Here is an 18,384-nt window from a genome sequence, read left to right on the forward strand (position 1 = left end):
CAGGTGGGAGGAAGAGCTCAGGCCACTTCCATTTGCTCCACAATAGGCGGCATCTCGCTCAGTTGTGCAAATTACCCGTGCGCTCTGGGGGGCCGTAAGCACAAATTGCTCCTCAGAAAGCCCAGACCCTCCTTCCCCTGCTCAGCACAAGGCTCAGCCCTGCACTGAGTGGGTGGCAGAGCCGCAGGGAGTGGGGCAGATGGGGACAGCACGTGTCAGCAGTGCTGGATGCCAGATGACAGCTTCCCAGCAGCAGCGACAGGAAAGGCTGCCCTGTGTGCATGTGCTAATGGCACGCACCTGGGCTCAAAAACAGCAGAGACAGGGGTGTGAAAAAAAAGAGGCCCTGGTCTTGTCCCTGACACCTTCGGTCACCCAGAAGAGAAAAGCTGCAGGTGCCCCAAGGTCTGTAAATAGAGACCTTGTAGGCTGGTCTCGTACTAACACATCCCTGAGATAGCATCCAGTCTTCTTGCATGGATGAAAGGAGCTGTGGAGCAGTGATGTGTTGGGGGGATAACAGCAAGACCCACATTGGCTGCACACAGCATGGTCTGCTGGACCACGTCAGGCCCTGGGGCTTTCCTGGCTGTCCCCCTACACAAAGTGCCATCTATCTCCCATCCACTTCTCTGTGTCTTCCTTTCTTTACAGGTAGTGGGAAGTTTTAAATCACCACGTGAGCACAAAAGAGAAGTTGTCAGGAGAATATCTGTGATGGGGGATTTTCACCCTGTGCTGCAGACCTCCACTGCCTCCCTGGCTCTGCTTTTTGCACGTCACAGCACCTAGCTCTGGGAACGATGAAGCTGAGAATCAAGAGCCGTCCAGCCCAGAGCTCCACACTGGAGCATCCATGATATGGTCTCAGAAGACCCTGCACAAGCTTCTAAATTGTCTGTGGAGTGGGACCTGGCAGAGCGAAGCACAGCAAAGGTTTTGGACTGAAACAATAAGAGGTAAGATTCACCCTGCACGTGCATTACTGGCTACATTCCTTTGTGCTACAGCTGATATAGGCAAGCTGCTTGGGAGAAACAAGCTGGGAGAAAAGTTATGCTGGCTCGTGTTAGTACTGCTTAGAGCAGAAAGGCTTAATTTGTTTTGAACCTCTTACCAGACAAATGCCGTGTTCTGGCTGCAGACTGAGATCTGAGCTAAGCAAGCTTACAGCTGCACCCTGCCATAGATGAGTTTTCCATGGCTCCAGAGGAGCAAAGTTGGTCTAATGGGCTTTATTACTGCTCTTTATTCTTAGTCTGCACTAATGAATTCTACTAATGCACAAAACCCTGCATGACAAAGAAGCCCTTGATCTTCTTCCACACCCTTCCTTGTTTCTAACCCCTTTTAACATTTCCTACTGATAGACAGCACACCTCAGCAGGTGGCAGAAAGCAGTCTTTATGCAGTGTATGCTCCTGAAGTGAGCTCAGCTGAGTCAGGGTCCTTCCTCTCCCAAGATCTCACTGCTGACCTTTGCATGATGAGGAAACATTACTCTTTACCAGGCCAGGAGCTAGCTTGCAGTTTGACCTGGAGCTCTGGTAGCAGCCCCTGCTTGGTGAGGCAGGCCCAGGAGATTCTTGGGTTAGGGCAAAGAGAGCAGTTGCTATCTAACTGATGCAGCTGTGGATATCATTCATGTTCCCACAGCCATCTTTTATCAAACACAAAGCTTCTGCCTTCCCTCCCTAGGCACGGGAGCCTCATGGAGCAGTGCTGTGAGCTTTTGTATAAAACTGACCCGAGAAGGAAAAGGAGAAGGAAGGAGAGGGCTCCTCCTGTTCTGGAGATGGCTCTGGGCAGCACAGGACACACATCACTAGGACAAGTCAAAGTTTTCAGTCTGAGTGCTAGGCTTTATGGACAGAATTAAACGTCGTGCAGACAACTGCTTATACATTGTCGGTGACTCTGGCAAATCCTGCTTCAAGAGTCTACCAGTTGCATAGTCCTAGGGCTGGCCTTCCTGCCTAGCAGGGAGCTATTGGGGTAAAATTTCAAGTTCCCAGAAACAAGTTCTTTGGCCACCTCCATCTTTACTGTCCAAGCATCTGTGGAATGCATTGGGAAGAGAATCTGTCACACTGTCCATCATCATCAAATTCTGTGGGCTCTTACCTCTTACGGTGCCTTTAGAGACCGCTTTGTTCTCCAATTCCTTTTCTTTAATGGGTTACTTGCTGGAGTCCTTGTACTTAGACAAGACGCAAGTTTTGCATCATAAAGGGGCTTCCTAATAGTCACAAGTGAGTCCCGCTGCTCCATGTCTTCCCTTGCTGAAAATTAAACGTGTAAAATTAGGAACAGAATGTCTCTGTATCTGGGGGTCCTTGTGCATGCCTGGAAATGAGAAGCTTCTGGCTTTTCCCAGGAATGGCAATTGAACAGTTCAAGAAATAGCAATCCCTAACAAAACTTCTTCCCAAGTATTTTGCTTTAAATACTTTAAATCCCGCTGGATGTATACATTTTTGCTCACAGTGCACATGTTTTGCTGTGCACTCCAGTGACATCCCAGATCCCTCACTGAGAAAGGCTTTTGGGTGCTCCATCCTCACCTATACTTTCAGACCCCTAATAAGGGAACAAGAGAAGAGAAGGGAAGGCTCACTGCGAGCAGAAACATTAGCAATTTTCCTTCACCACAGGAGACTGCAATTCTGCATCTGCAGGCCCTAGTACTGTATTGCCTCGAGTAAGTAATTGTCCTAAGCATGATCTCCAGGCAGAATCAAGTCCTGGCCCAAAGCAGTGCACGCCACCATTTTCCTGGCAACCTCCAGTCTGTCTCCTTGTTACAGGCTTCCCAACTGACAGGCTTCATCTCAGAATGGTAATCACATAGAGAGGCTGTAGTAAGTGAATTTAATTTCTCTTCTGGCCTAGCAGCAGACCCTCTTGGATGAATGGTCAGAGTTTGCATTTAAAAGCCCAGTGCAAAAAGTAGTATCTGTGGGTGATTGAGCTCGCAGTGTATCCCGTAAATCTGCACTTCCTCGCTGCATATGAGAATGCTGGGTGTTGGGAAACCTTCAGAACTGTAAGCGGAGAAGGAGCCCCATTAATTCCTGTCTAGACTGGCTTCTGAGCCCAGGTTCCAGAGATGAAAGGGCACTTTATTAAGACAGGGCATAAATCCACCCTGCCAACAAGTCCACACTCCTCTGGATTATTTACACCTCTCTCCCTCCCTCTGGTCATTGCCTGTCCCTACATAATCTACATTAAAGTTCTGACAGGATTAAGCCAATATATCTTAACTTTTGAATATCAGGCTCTGTGTGCTTTCGTTTCCACCATGTCACAAAAAAAAAAGACTTCATGTTTTCACAGATAGACTGAAAAAAAGTAGGTGTCAAAGGAAGGGAACTTGTTGGACATTGGTCATGGGGGTGCGGAGAGCATGGGCGCTTTAGGACAGAGCTGCTGAGGAGAGCAGGCCTTGTTACTCCAGAGATCTTGTGACTTTTCATTGCTATTGCTTTATTTCTTGTTGTTGGAAAGTTCCTGTAGACAGTCTGGGGTTTTTTTTAGTGGTTATGGAAAGAGCCCCAGCACTGTAGGAGCCTGGTAGATCCTGTCGTCTTTGTGTTTGCATGAGCTTCCCCACCTCTCCTTGCAGCCAGGCAATGAGGAGCAAACAGTGCTTGTGGAAAAGAACCTCAAAGGGACTTTGTCACAAGTATTTTTAGGCTGGAATAGTAAAATGTGCGCTCACTGTATGCATCAATGTCTCTACAATGCTGGCACATGGCTCATTTCATAGCTCCTCTTCAGAAACAGGAGTGCAGGCTGGGGGTTATAGCAGCTAGGTGGGTGCTGTGCATTGAAATGAGAGGCAGGCACGGTGCCTGGAGCTGCATTCAACAAAATCTGTGGATGGCATGGAAGAGTCACAGGACTGCAGCCTGCAAGGTGATGTCCAGGCCCTGCTGCAGGACTGGAGTTCGTTCTCCCCAGGCATTACCTGAGGCATTACCAGGCATTGTAACCAATAGCAAGGTCAATACTTTGGTAAGAGCAACAATTACTTTGGATTCATTTGTTTGAAAGGAAATTTGAGTTCATGAGCTCTTTCAGATGCAGGACTTCCTTCCTGGGGCATGTGATGATAGAGCTGTACAATGCTCAGAGCTGTGTGACTGAGGCATGCTGCAGATTTCAGCACGTTGTGGCAGTGACAGGCTAAGGGAATGACAAGCCCTGTTGAAAGGACACGCTTGAATTTTTGTGTAGATGGAGATCTGAAGAAAGCACAGCGTCGCAGTCTGCTCAGGTCTGCATTTCAGCTGCCTGCAGTACTTGCAATCCTTTTGTATTCGTTTTCTGTTTTATTTTTCAGTAAATGAGCTTCCTGGCATGTTCAGTTTGAAGTCATTAGCAAATGTTTACCTAAAGTGAGTTTGAAGCCTATAAAAAGGACTATCTGAAGTGTTTCCAAGATTTGCATTCATTTGGCCAAAGAAATCATGATACCTGACTTATATACACAGTCCAAAATAACCAGGCTGCTCCAATTTTTAATATCAAGGGCTTGCACTAAGCTTAAAAAACTGCTTCCAAACCATGGCTCAGTCAGACTACAGAAATATTTCAAATAGATACACTAAAATAAATGAAAAGCTTTTCACATACCTGGGGAGGAAAAGAGAAAAAAATCACTGAACGTATTATTCAGCAGCTTTCATGCTTGCAGAACAGTCACTTTTTCAGCAGCATTAAAGGCCAGCCTCATCTCTTCATTAAATAACCAGCTTGGTCTCTCCGTGTGCTGCACCACCTGAAAGTGCAAGTAAAACACCTGACTTCTGCCTTTTTGCCCTTGTTGTCTAGTTTATTGTTATATTTGGGGCCTCAGTAAACTGCAGCTGTTAAACAGTTTCTCTCCTTTCCTTTTTCACAGCCTTTGAGCTGAATGAGCACAGTGTAATCCCCACATCCTTTCTGCTCATACAGCTGGATAAATTTCCTATGCCTTATCATCCTTTTTGTTCTCCTCAGTGAGGAGCCAGGTTCGTGTCAGGATAAGCAGAGGGCTCCATTGCTCAGGGCCACAATTGAGCACAAGCCCAAGTAAGACAAGAGCCTTATTGAACCTGCCCCAGCCAGGACCGTGTCGCCCCAAGCCCCCCGGGCAAGGCACTCATCCCCTGTGTGGGGAGAGCACGTGGCAGCTGCTGGATGCAGGGATGGGGCACGCTGTGTTTGTGCTAAGGACAGAGCAGGAGCAGTAGGCTTTTGTGTAGCAGAAATAGCCCACAGAGTCCCAGAATTACTTCCCACTGGCTTTACTCTGGTTCATCAGTTTCAGTGTCTTGGTGGGTTGAGTCAGCAACAAGTCTTAACAGCCAGCTCTTAGCCTGGCCTGGGAGAAAACACTCAAATACTCAAAAGTAGGCAATATAGAAAGAACAGTCTTTAGAAAGAAGCTGATTTTTTTTATATATTTTGTGGGGCGTATTTTCACATTTCCTCCAGCCTAAATTCACCTTTCCTCCAGCCTAAATTCACCTGGAAGCAGGTTTCATGGCAGTCTCTTATTTTTCCATCTTTTTATACAGAGAGGGCCTTGCAACAAGCATGAAAGATGGTATATATGTAAGGACCAAGTCTCTATTTTCCTGCATAACCTGATTAACAGTGATACTGTTAATATGCCCTGTGTTGTAGGCCGTGCTGTGATGGCAGTGTGCGTGAATACACTAGATTGCTTGAAATTCGGAGCTGCTGTTAGTGGTCTTGTTCCTGCAGCACAGAGCACAGCAGGGTGCTTCCAAAATACAGGGTTATTACAGGGACAGGTGACCCAGGAGGATCTTCATCTGCTGCCCGGATGACATCTGAGCTAGAAAGTTTGACACCATCACCAGTGTCCCTGCATCGCCACAAAGTCGTGTGGTCGGCAGCTGTTCAGACATGCCCTGTGCAACTGTTTTCAACTCTTTCCAGACATGAGGAACAGAGGTTTTATCATCTAAATACTCAAATACCTTTTCACATAAGGAAAGCAGGCAAGTTAGTTTGAATTACAGGAGCAAGAAGTTTCCCCAAACCTCCATCCACTGGCTGTTCCATTGGATTTCTTGGCTGTACCTAGAATCTCCCCTCCTTTCTGCAGGGCACAGCTCTCCAGTCCTATAGAAACCCAGTCAAGTGCTGGAGTCCCTCTGTTCTGCACCAGCTGTAAAAATGGCAGGTATTTCCCCTGAGACACTGTGAAATAATAAAATGACTGAGAAAATCAACAATAAATAGATAAAATTGTAATACTTTCCCATAAAATAAATCGTTGTTGTATAATCAACCATCCTTCATCAGATAATACTGCTGAAGGAAGAGCTACTTCCAGCTGGCATCTGGCCCATCTTTCATTTTCATCAGAAAGAGGTGAGAGAGAAGGAACTGGCTGGGATCTTCCAAGAATGCCAGCATGGAAAACCCCAGCACCTCTGTACTGGAAAGATGCTGCCATTGGCTCTTTTAAAATAACACTAAATAAGAGCTGGGGAGAATTATCCAAAAGGCAGAGAATTTTTGTAAACCTTTGCTATCTGGCAATGTGGAGAGACCCTTTTCTTCTCTGTTTAACTTGCCTGTTATTTCCTCCTTCTGGCATTTATTAATCTGACTGGTTAACCATTGAGTCCAGCCTGCAAACAGATCTCATCACAAATCCTGTTCTCCACGGTGTACTGGGAAAAGGCTCTAGCTGAACAAACTCATGTCTTCATTCTGAAGGGCAGAACTAAATGATGGAGATAGATGTTTACCATGAAATTCACACTAAAGCTTTCCTGTTTGGAGCAGACAGCAATGCTGACGACACCAGGATTTCTATTTGTAGACAAGCTGCATTTTGGCAGAGCCCTTGCAATTCATCGACAATTTGGGTGCTTCTGGCTATGCAGTATTCACTGCACCCATCCCAGTCCTGATAAGACAAATCAGGAGCCCTAATCACAGGGGTAGTGTGTTCAATAACCATTGCTCTTTAATTGTTTCTGATCTTTATCTCCATCTCTCTCCCCCAAGGGTTTTTTTTTTCCTGTGGGAGGATCACTGCTTCTCTTTGAACTGACTTTTCCTTTCAACATTTATCATTCAGGACTGCTCTAGTGCTGTTCCAGCACAGAAGCTGCTTGCACACTATTTGTAACAGCTGCTTTTTTTTGAAGTTTGCTATTTGTGGTATGATCCCTCACTTAAACCACTTGACATTGCCTTTCCTTCTCAACCCTGCACGAGACCCCCACACTGCACAACGTGCTGCTGCGAGAGCTGGGCCTGACCCCGGCCCTCCTGCCTCCAGTGGTTTCACATCTGACCCAGGGGGAGCGTTTCCGTGTGCTGCAGGGCGTCTGGGCTGAAAGCACAGCCTGAGAACCCTGCTGTGAGGGAGGGAGGTGAGCCACAGCCAGGCGTGATGTTCAGGTGGGGGCTGGTACCAGCTCCAGGGGGATCTGCACCTCTGGAGGCTGGCCTTTCAGTCTGGGAGTTTTGCAAAGGAAGCCTCAATGCACTTGAAATATGAACAAGTGTTTGGGATAACGGAATAAGTGAAAAATAGCATGAGGCAGAAAGAGAAATCAAAGCTACAACCTGATTCCATCAGTGGAGTCATCATGTCCTATGGCTCATGCATTATTTTGCAGCACGGGGACCAATTACTGGACAGCTCTTCCATTTGCATCTGATTATTAAAATAAATAATGTATGCACTGACCTGAAAGTGATTTACTCTCACAAATTATCCTTTACATTCGTAGCTGACAGGACTGCTCGTGTCTGAGGAGCTGAGAAAGCCCATGGTGCCGTCGCTGTTCCTGTACAACATGCTCTGCGGCTCCTCTTGTTTAATCTCTGTCCATCCTCACCTGAGCGGGTGCCAGAGGAGAACCTGCTGCACCCCTGAGAGCCCCAGCCAGCAGGATGCAGCGGGGCAGCTCGGTCAATATTGACTTTACTGCAGGCTTTGGTGCACAGCGATGGTTATCTTGTTCACCAGGTAGGATTTAGCCCATTAGTACAAGTGTCTTTGAAGTCATTATATACACAAAATGGATGGACGTGAAAATTGGGGCCCCCTTTCAAATGGGGGCATGTTATCAGCCCATGCAGGTTATAAAGACCAAGGCCTGTCCTTTGGGTTGCATACTGGGCAACAACACAGTAAATGGAACTTTTACGGGGTGATCTCTGCCTGCCACACTTGTTGGCTTGCCATATAACACTGCCTCGCATCGTTGGCACAGCAATTTTCAGGGTTTTCTTTCTTGGTGCAGCTGTGCAGCCCTGCTTTCCTGGCTCTGGCATTAGACTGGCTGAAAACTTTCCACCCATGCATGTTTGCTTTATGGGAAGGAGCGTTTTGCACAGCGTGAAACTTTCCATTGTATTCATGATCAGTTCTGGGCAAACTCATTCAAGGTAAGAAAAAAAATCTGGCCCACAAGAGCTGACTCCACGGGGAACAGGCACCCCAGGGCACAGACAGCCCTCTCCTTGCTCTGGGCAGGAGTGCTGCCAGCAAGGGGTGGCACAGCCTGACCTTGTGAGCCTGCCCACAGAGGCACGCTGCTCTGGGGTTGTGCTGGCTCGGGTCCCACCAGCTGGAATTTCAGGAGAGAGCCCAGCGATGGCCTGGCCTGCTGTGTGCAAAGCCCCGGTCGCTTTCCCCAGCTGTGAGTGGGAAGCTCCCAGGTAGCAGGATTTCCTCCCCTCTGCACAAGTGTTTGGCAGCCCCTGAGTTGCCCAAGGGCTGGGTGCATTTCCCAAGTGAGTCCTGGTTCCTTGGGAGTCCCTCTGCTGCCCTTGTGTTGTCAGTTCTCTCTGCTCCCCAGGCTTTCCACGGGATCTGCAGCATTCACAAGGCTGCTTGCTAGAAGGGCTCTGTATTCACTGTATTCCTGCTCTGAAATGAAGGTGGTATCATTTGTGGAAGGCCATAACGAGCTTGCCATTAGCACAGAAAAGCTGTTTGCATGGTGCATGGAGGCTGAGCTCCTGCGTGGTGACTATTTACAGGCAGTGCTCTGGGTTCACTTGGTGCTGAGAAATGCTCTTCCACAACCAGCCAGGGGAACAGTCTTGGAGGGAGAAAGAGGAATACCCCTGGAGAGATGGGGAACCTCCAGGGACCAGGTAGGAACCAGCACAGGGCGCTCTCACCCCCACATCTACCTGCAGAAGCCCAGGGTGCACGCACCTTGCTAGCCCCCAGCTCTGCCTGGTGCAAAGGGCTACCTCTAAATCAAGAGAAGGAACTGCAGCTGGGAAATAGGACCCGTGGTGTGCTGCGTTAAGGGTGATTGATCTCACCTGTGGTGGGTGGGCTGCATGGCTGTACTGCCCATAAAAGCTGATGGGGGGAGCAGCTTGGCTTGCTGCTGCACGGATGGGGTACTCAGGTAGGGAGCTGTGTCTGGGAGCGGGGAGTCTCTGTCTGTTTTTGGCTGCAATCTAGGAGCTTCTGTGTTAGGAATGAGAAGAAAGTCTCTGAAATCAGGCTTAGGACAGCAGCAGAAAAGGGATGGACTCTAGCAGGGCTCCAACCAGAAAATGGAAATAAATCTGTGGTGGTGGCACCTGGCCTAGGGCTGTTCATGGGTATCTCTGGAGAAACAGAGCCTCTTGCTCACCATCCTCTTGTACTACAAGTAATCTTGTCCTCCTGGAGGAAAAAAAATAGGGAAAGGGTTGTGCTTGGGTGAAGAGAGGAGGCAGCTCTCAGAAGCTTTTCTGAGAACTGTGTCCTGGTGGGTGTGCAGAGCTCCTGTGCTCGTTTGACCTATCCTGCAAGGTGGTGGCATGGCAAATGCTCCAATATTCGTGCTGCCCAACTGGGAATGGATTCTGATAACTTTATAGTGCTGCCCTATATTATAAACCAATCTTCAATTCATGTTAATAGCTTGATATGGGATTTAAATGCTCTAAATCAGAGGGGAAAAAAAAGTCACTGGTGCCTCTGTTATTAGGAGGTCTTTAGCAACCAGGACAGGTTTAATCGTCGAGTGGATAAATCTGCAGTTGCATTAAAGCCTAATTGCCCTGTGATGAATCCCTCTGCAATATTTCATATCGAGCACTTGGTTTACAACCAGGCCTGAGCAGGGAGCTCTGCGGTGCCTATTGCTGCGCTCGGGACACTGATGCAAATGCGTGGATTAATTTTATTCTGGTGCTTTAGAGGAAAGCAGAGAAAAGAAAGAACTTACGGCCTCTGGCAAAGCAGTATGAAGGTATTTCACTCTAGCTTTTTTCCCCAACTAGAAAATAAGCCCCTGTGTTTTACCCTCCTTGCCTGCTGTGGGCTGGAGGCTGTTTCAGGACTGCTCTCTGAAAGCTTGGCTGCAAGGCTGCCTTGGCAAAGGCTGGAGCAGCACCGGGCAAGCAGGCTTACGTGGTGACCTTAGCGCTGTGGTTGCTCTTGCCAGAGGCAGTTAATTTCCCTAAATGCCGTTCCTCAAGGTATTTGTGAGGGGCTTGCTGCTAACGACCTGCTGGCTGTGAAGCATTGCCTCCAGCCACCAGATCCAAGGTTTCCCAGCGATGTCCAAGGGTAAAGCTGAGGGCTGTGTCCTTGTGCGAGCTAGGAGAGGGAAATGTGGCCCTGGACTTGCCCTGTTTGCTAGGGGAAGGAGGCAGGTTGTGCTTTGCTGGTTTTTCCCATTAACTCCCTATCTCCTAATAAAATACTACCAGGAAAAAAAAAATCATTGTTCCTGCCAAATTTAACAGGAAATTGAGAATAAATATTTTACTCCAGCAAACTCGGTTTTTAGCAGCACAAGCTTTTCCTGGGGGTGGGTAGACGCCTGCTTGGTCTATCCTTTAAGCCAGCCCTGGCAGAGCAAGGCACTGCGGGGAGCTGGGTGCTGCTGCAGACCCCACGGGAGCCAGGCTTGCTGGAGGGGATGTAGCTCTGGCTGCTGTCACACCTCCACATCCACCTCTTACAGGCTTTGCTCACAGCTAGCCATATGTATGAGGAGGTGAATGTGAGTTTTGCTTCCAAACGTGAATTCTGCTTCGTGTAATACCACTTTGGGGCAGAAAAGGAGCGTTTTTAGCCCTAGTCACATCGATAGAGATGCCAAAGGGTGCTGCTGTGCTGTAGGAAAGGGGCTGAACACACAAAAGGGGTAAATGAGCTGAGGCTGAGGCAGAGCAGCAGACACAGTGTGGCAGCTACTGATAAGCCCTGGCCTGGGCACAGCTCCCCGAGGAGGCTCTCGGCTGGTCTGTGGGATGGCTCAGAGCAGGGCAGTGCTCCTCAGCCCGTGTTGTGCAGAGAAAAATGAACATCCATTAAAAGTGATAAACAGTCCTAATGGCACACAGAAAACCCAGATAATAGGGAACAAAATGCAGGTTTTCTGCACCTACTGGGGGGGAGGAGGGGATGGGAACACAAATCTTTTTAATCCAGGGGGAGAAAAATTACTAGTGCAGCCCAAAAGCAAGGGGAAGGCAAATAGTGCACAATGGAGTAAATAAACTACTCTGTAATAGCCTCGCTCAAGCAGCCCAAGATGTTTTTACAAGTGGATTTTTTTGCACAGGAGGCAAGGTGGCTTATTTGGAAGGGGTGATTAGTACCTGGAAGGGCAGGGTGTGGGCAGCCCGCAGCTCACAGAGCGACCCACATCTCCATCCAGCCCAGCTGCCTCTGCTGGGGGAATAAAAGCTGTCCCTCCCACCTCCTGGGAAGGAGGAAATGAAGTCCCCAGGCCTTTGTGGGCTCATCCAGCTCCTCCTGCGAGGAATGGAAACAGCCAGGGTGTGGGGCAGGGCACAGCAGGAGTTGGCCTGGAGCCTCCAGCACGCAGGGGTGAGTGAGCTGCAGGAGGGGTGCTGAGCCCCAGCAGCATCTGCACCTCCTTGTAATCAAGGCTGAGTCAGAGCTGTATGAGGTCGTGTTTTTTCCAGCTGAGAGGAAACTTCTGCTATGCATTCACCTGCATCTCAGTGCCTGCCAGCTCCTACCCCAGACATTTGAAAGCCCACACATGGTATTTTCACCAGCTGAGCAAAAGTCTTCTCTGAGCGGGTAATATCTTGTTGTGCAGTATCATTTTGGGTCTTTCTCAGAAAGTCTCATTCTGGGGAAAAGCTCTGTATTTTGCCTCTTTGGTTTAATTTCCTTGCCTGATGGCAGCAGACCTGAGTCATCCAAAAGGCACCATTGAGCTCCACAGGCTGAAGCACCCGGGGGCATCTCATTTCTGCAGGTCTCCCAAGGGACTAAAACCAGGGCAGTGCTTCATCTGTATCACCAGCCAGGGTCCTGCAGGGACAAACTCCCAGGAATGGAGCCTGTACCTCTCCTTGAGCCCTGCTGCTCAGCTGCACAGGGGCTCGTGACCTTGCTCCACCAAGCCCAGAAAGCCCAGCTCTGCCCTGCCCAGCTTCCAGCTTCTGTGTCCCCAGACTCCTGGAGGTCACTTTGGTGGCACAGCCACCCTGCCTGAGCTGTGATATGGGATTTTCTTGGCAGGTTTTCCTGCAGTCACAAGCCTCAGACCTGCGAAGAGTCTAAATGCTGCTTTGTGTGCTCAGCTTGGTTTGGATCACCTCGGGCAATCTGTGAGCGCAAGAGCTCCATCCTGTGAAACCTGAGTTTCTGTGGGATTAGGGATGTTCAGGTTAAGGCTTTAGGGTTTTTGACGTGAAATCATCCAGACGGTCTGAATGTCCTTCCAGCTGGGGCTGTGCTCCTTTGAGGGCTTGAGGCTCTGCTGAGCTTTGAACATCCAGCAAAGCCCCAGACCAGACAAGCTGTCCTCATTCAGTACGTTTGCTCTGTTGTAAGAGAAATATCTGTAGTGGGAGTGCTTTCAGCTCCAGGGAAAATCAGGCAGGTTTTCCATAAGATTTTTTAAAACAACCTATAAATTCATCCATGGAGGCGAAACTCCCTATTAAAGCCATAGTTTCTGTCTAATACCTGCTAGAAAAAGCTCTGCTTTCAGCTGTTGAGACAGCTAATGTCATTCCTGTCTGACCCGCAGGTTTCATCCTGCTGTGTTCTGTGGGGACTTTTCCCAGACTACAAGTTAGACTAGATAAACAGTTTCATATGGACACAAGAGAGGTAATTATATCTAGGAATGAAATGGTATTTCTCCCGTGCTTGACAGCAGTAAAATGCAAAGGAGCAGTTGAAAACCAAAGGGGAAGAATATCAGAAAGAATGAAAAGGAAGGGGTAGGAGGGATTTAGACAAATTCACTAGAAAAGGCACCTTCCTCTGAGGGATTTGGAACTGCAACCAGCAATTACATCAGGGAGAATGCAAAAAAGACAAAAAAAGAGAAATATTGCAGTCTGTAAAGATCTGTTCTTTTTTATTCTGAAGCCCACATCAAGGGTGATTCAAGCACCCTCCTAGAAGAGAGAAAATTCATTGGTGAATGTTAGTGAAATCCTGGATTTACGACAAACAGCTCTGCAAATCTCCTTTCTCTGGCCAAGCCATCCTTTGGACTGGCCTGGATGAAGAAGACTGGGAATGGCAGGGAAAGCTGCTTGCCGAGCTTTTCATGTGGTTTCCATGGCTGGAAATCCATGGCAGGGTTCCCTGCCTCCTTGTAAGCGGTCAGAACAGCTGTTTCATTTAAAGTGGGGCTCCAAGTCTCAGGTATGTTCCAGGAAACCAGTGTGGCAGGGAGCAAGACCAGACAGCACGCGGCGTGCGGCTCGGGGGGATGGCTCGTTTGCTTTGAGGGTCTTTGCGATGGGCTGGGCCGAGCAATCCTGCTGCTGGCACTTCGCACACCGCAGGTTCCTGGGGTGCTAGGAAGAGACCGCACGGATGCCGTGGTGCTGTGCGCACGTGCGGAGCTGATTTTGTCTGCTCCGGTTTGGTTCCACTGCCAACGGGAACAGCTTCCAAGGGACGGAGTTCATTCCTGTGCTTCCTTATTAAGGCACTTAAATGCAAATCCCCACTGAGATAGCTGGAGAGCTGGTGGATGTCTTGGTTCTCAGTGAGCGGTGCCCTCTGCTCGTGAGCAACAGGTGAGATCTGTGAGCTCAGCGTGCATCGCTGGTTGTGTGGGGAGGAAGAGAAATCCAATGGCAGGTCAAGTCAGGAAGACTCAGCAGTCCTCCAGAAATAAGAGGGGCACACACCAGGATGCACAGGCAGTACCCCTGGCTCTGCTGCCTCTGGGAGCTGTGGGCAGCAGCCAACAGAGCTGTGCTCAGCTCCCTTCTGCTTGCGCCCTGCTCTGCCCATGCTCCCAGGAGCACTGAGCTGTGGACTCATCCCAGTGCCTGCACTATTCCTTCACTGCTCTCAGTACTTTTTTTCTCTCTGATGGCTCCTGCTCCCCATGTGCAGGGCTGGTTGTTGTGCTGGTGAGCAGCAAAACCTCCTGCAGTTTCACTGCTCAGCAGATCCTGCGGTTGCTCTTGGCCGTGCTCCTCTAACTTTGTTTTCCATCCTGCTCCTACTGGCCCTCCTTGCAGTCTGATTTGTTCCGCCAAATGCCTTCTATGAAGAAGGGAAAGAAGGCAGCAAGATGCTTTTCACCCGGCTCTCAGACATGAAGTCATCAGGCTGCCTGAGTCCAGCTTTCTTGCACTCACTGGCAGCACAGGACATGGCCCTGACAGCCTGGATGCGCCGTTCCTTCAGCAGAGTACAATGCCCCTTTGTGCGGGGCTCCTGGGCTGGCCAGGTTGGGTTTTGTTTGACAAAGCCTCTTTAAATTTCAATATTTTCTCCATGGGGTTGTGAAGAAAAAGATTTCTTTCTTCTTCTAGTCAAATCTTAGCCCCAGTTTGTTCAAAACAGGTCTGTGACCCTAGAGCTAGGTTTCAGGTTTGCAAATAAACCTGTAACCCAGGCAGCCCGGGCGTTTTGTAATCAAATTTGTGCATAACAAAGATGCTATGATTTCAAGCCTGGAGAGAAAAGATGGGGCTGGGAGGCCAGAGAATTGCCTTTTACTCCAGCTTCCCCTGCAAGCTGTGTGTAGAAAATTACACCATGGCTCTGTTCGCAGCTTCCCCGCTTGTCAAGTGGCACCGAGCAGTGGAGATGTCTTGCGGGAATGGTGTAAACCTCTCCCCACGCTTCCAAAACGCCCGAGGTCCTTCCATAAAGAGGATGAGAGAAGTGAGGGGGATGGAGGGAGTTTCCTCTGGAAAGGGGAATCCAGAATGAGAAACACATTCAGCCACTGCACAGAGTAAAAACACACGCGCTTTGATTGCAGGAGCCAGACCGTGCGTGCCTCACATGTGCAGCTGCCCAGATTTACGGCCTGTTATCCTCCTGGCAATTACGGGGTGTTGTGGTGGGCTCTGCGTGAGCGATGCGCAGGTTGCCCACACAGCCCGGCCTTCTGAGAAATGACACGGCGCTCGCCATGTGCTGCGGCCAGCAGCAGCTGTGCTGGAAAACCACCACGGAGGAAATCACAAGTTAGTGAGTCACCGAGACGGCTGCCAGCCTGTCAGGAGACTCTCCATAACTCAGTTTTCGTGTGTTTGTGCTTCTGCTCTGAGGCAGGCTCGGATGCCACCTCGAACAGCGGGGTGGTCGCGGGCAGGTGAGAAGATGGACCTGGTTTTTGTCCCTCCTACCCCAAAGGGATGTGAGTGCCGTGGAAATGGGAAATCTCCCATGCAGACTGCAGCACACCCCTCAACAGGCAGCAGAGATGCTGCCCTGTGCCCCCCACCCTGCCCAGGGAAGTTGCTGTTTGGGACGGGGCCAGGAGCATGCTGCTGCCACGACACTTCTGGCCCCGCTGCAAGCATCAATATCGAGGTCTTCCCAGAGCTTTGGTCCAACTCTGAAGTCCAAGTGGCTCAGGCTTTATCTCTGCACTGGGAGATCCCTTGCAGCTGCTCTGGCCCAAGAGCACACTGCTGTGCCTTGGACGCAACTTCACTTACATCATTTGCATCTATGAGAATGGGCAGAAAAGCTGTTGATGCAAGTGTGTCAAGCAGGCAGAAGGTTTGTAACATAAAATGCAGGCATTTAGCCAGCCAGCAGAGTAAAGGTTTTCATAGAATCCTAGAATGGTTTGGGTTAGAAGAGACCCTTAAGGATCATCTAATTCCAACCCCCTGCCATGGGCAGGGACCCCTCCCACCAGCCCAGGCTGCCCCCAGCCCCATCCAGCCTTGTCTTGGACACCTCCAGGGATGGGGCACCCACAGCTTCTCTGGGCAGCCTGCACCAGTGCCTCGCCACCCTCTGAACAAAAAGCTTCCTCCTAACACCTGATCTAAATCTCTTTTAGCTTAAAATCGTTCCCCTTTTTCCTAACACTATCTTGTTTTTATTCTGTGCTGCACAGGGAGATGAGGCTGGAGAGAAGTCAGGCTGTGAGGGCGCCTGGCCGAGGAGCTGGGGGTGCAGAGCCCCAGGCAAAGATGTTTTCTGCACACCCAGGAGGACGCTGGAGCCCATACTGGAGAACAAACCCCTGAGGAAAGGGCAGCGTTGTGCTGTGGGACACAGAGCAGGTAGGGATGGTGCCGCTGTCCCCGTACAGAGCTGGAGCTTCCTCCCTGGGGCTCCCTGCAGCCGCCCCTGCCTCCCAGCTCGTCTCCCCCACCCATGGCTTTAAATGCCTCTCTTCCTTAATCCCAAACAAGTGGGAGCGAGATGTGGAGCAAACCAGTTCCAAATGCTTGTGCTGGGGGCTCTGGGCTGGGTCTTGCTCTCCTTAAAGCCAGAGGCAAAATCCACAGGAGACAGAGGTGCTAAGATACTCCCTGGCTGAGTATCAGATGCTGTTTTCCTTGGAAAAGAGAGGGGTCCGTGAGGTGCAGTTTTGTCAGTGAGCAAGACCAGGTATTTTCAACATCAAAACAGACAAGAAAGTAGAAGCATTTTCTATGGAAACGTAGTTGGATAAAGACTACATTTGGGATTTATGCACATAAATGCTTTTACTGCTTTCTTTTACCAAAGCTGGGCAATAATTCTTGTTTTGGAGCTAGAAGATTTTCAAGCAATGAAAACACTCCCTTAAAATCCCCGTTTTAAAAGCAGCCTGTTCTGCAGTGAGCTTTTGGATGACTTCTCCCCGCGTTTCCCAGCCGGGGCTGTGCAGCACATGTTCCCTCGTGGCAGCAGGCAGAGCGCAGGCGGCCGGGGCTGCCCGATCCTCCCGGCACTGCCTTCTCCGTTTTCAGACTCACTTCTGCCCATAGCACCGGCGTGTGCTGTGCCTGCCTTCAGCAGCAGATCCCCCGTGCGATGGCTGCTGGCTGGTGACAAACCCCGGGAGATCACAGCGCTGGGGAGAGGTGCCTGGGAGGCAGCTTGACAGCAGGGCGAATTCCTAGCTAGCAGTAACGCGCTCGTGCGTTGTTGCTCTTTGATCAGCCGTGCTTTAAATTGACACTTGGACTTAACTTGCTCTGACTTCCACGTGTAAACTAGCTCGATGTAGGCAGGTCCCTCAGGCTGTGTAAGGATGCCTCCAGATGAATGTTGGTGTGTCTTGACAAGGCAGCCCCCCCATTTTCTACCCTCTCCGTCCCCTCGGCAGGGAGCACCCAGCAGTGCAGCAGGACACATATTTCGGCTCCTTCAGCTGCCCAAAGCTCTCTGCAAAAGCCCAATGTGGGGCCCTTCGTTTTGAAAAGCTTGGTCTCCCCTTGGGCAAACTTCCCAAACGGTGTTAGAAGTGCTTGTGAAGCATAAGGCGGTCTTTCCTCGGTGGTAGGAGTAATGCTGGGTGGCACTGAGCTCACAGTTTATGCGGTGAAAAGCAAACGCTCGTGGCAGCTGAAACTGTTTCTGAACTGGGATCACGTTCAGTGGGCAATCTGGGAGGGGAAAAAGATGGAGAATGAATGCAAACCAGCCAGACGAGCAGATGGATTTTGATTTGAGAAAGTTCTTTGCATTGTTTCGGGCTGGTGTTCCACTGCGAAATGTGGAATTTGCTATGTCTGTATGAACGAATGAGTTTACTGTTTTTAAAAAATATGCAAGTGAAACAAATGAAAAAGAAACTGATTCTCATGGATTAAGGTAAATGCTCTGTTTGACCAGGTGTGGTTGGGCTTTTCTTACTTTAGTTTTGTCCTGTGTGATGCCTTGTTTTGGAAAGGGGGAAGGGGAGAACACATTGAAAACATTTATGCTAAATCCACCCAAAACAACTGAAAATGAGCTAAAAATGACCGTTTCCCATTGGTCCCCTTCTGGTCAGAGACAGGGATGGAGGGCAAAGAGAGCTGGCTGCCACGTGTGACCTCTGGCAGTTGCACCACAGGCCACCCCGAGCCCTGAACCATCCCCAGCTGGTGCAGCTCTGGGTGGCTTTGGTGTCGTGCCTGCTGTGTGAGCTGCCTGCTGGGGAGCCCCGCTGCTGCCACGGCCTGCTGCAGCAAACA

General features: G+C 49.7%; 1 long non-coding RNA gene across 2 annotated transcripts in view; it reads left to right on the plus strand.

Annotated features, from left to right (window-relative positions):
* Positions 1 to 18,384, plus strand: part of LOC137861401 (uncharacterized) — a 71,790-nt gene that overhangs the window by 14,666 nt on the left and 38,740 nt on the right. For both annotated transcript variants that reach the window (XR_011099578.1, XR_011099577.1), the window contains exons 3-4: positions 655 to 959; positions 16,329 to 16,497. This is a non-coding gene — a long non-coding RNA (uncharacterized lncRNA). The remainder of the gene's footprint in view (positions 1 to 654; positions 960 to 16,328; positions 16,498 to 18,384) is intronic.

Source organism: Anas acuta, chromosome 9 (assembly GCF_963932015.1).
Source record: "Anas acuta chromosome 9, bAnaAcu1.1, whole genome shotgun sequence".
Taxonomy (NCBI): Eukaryota; Metazoa; Chordata; class Aves; order Anseriformes; family Anatidae; genus Anas; species Anas acuta.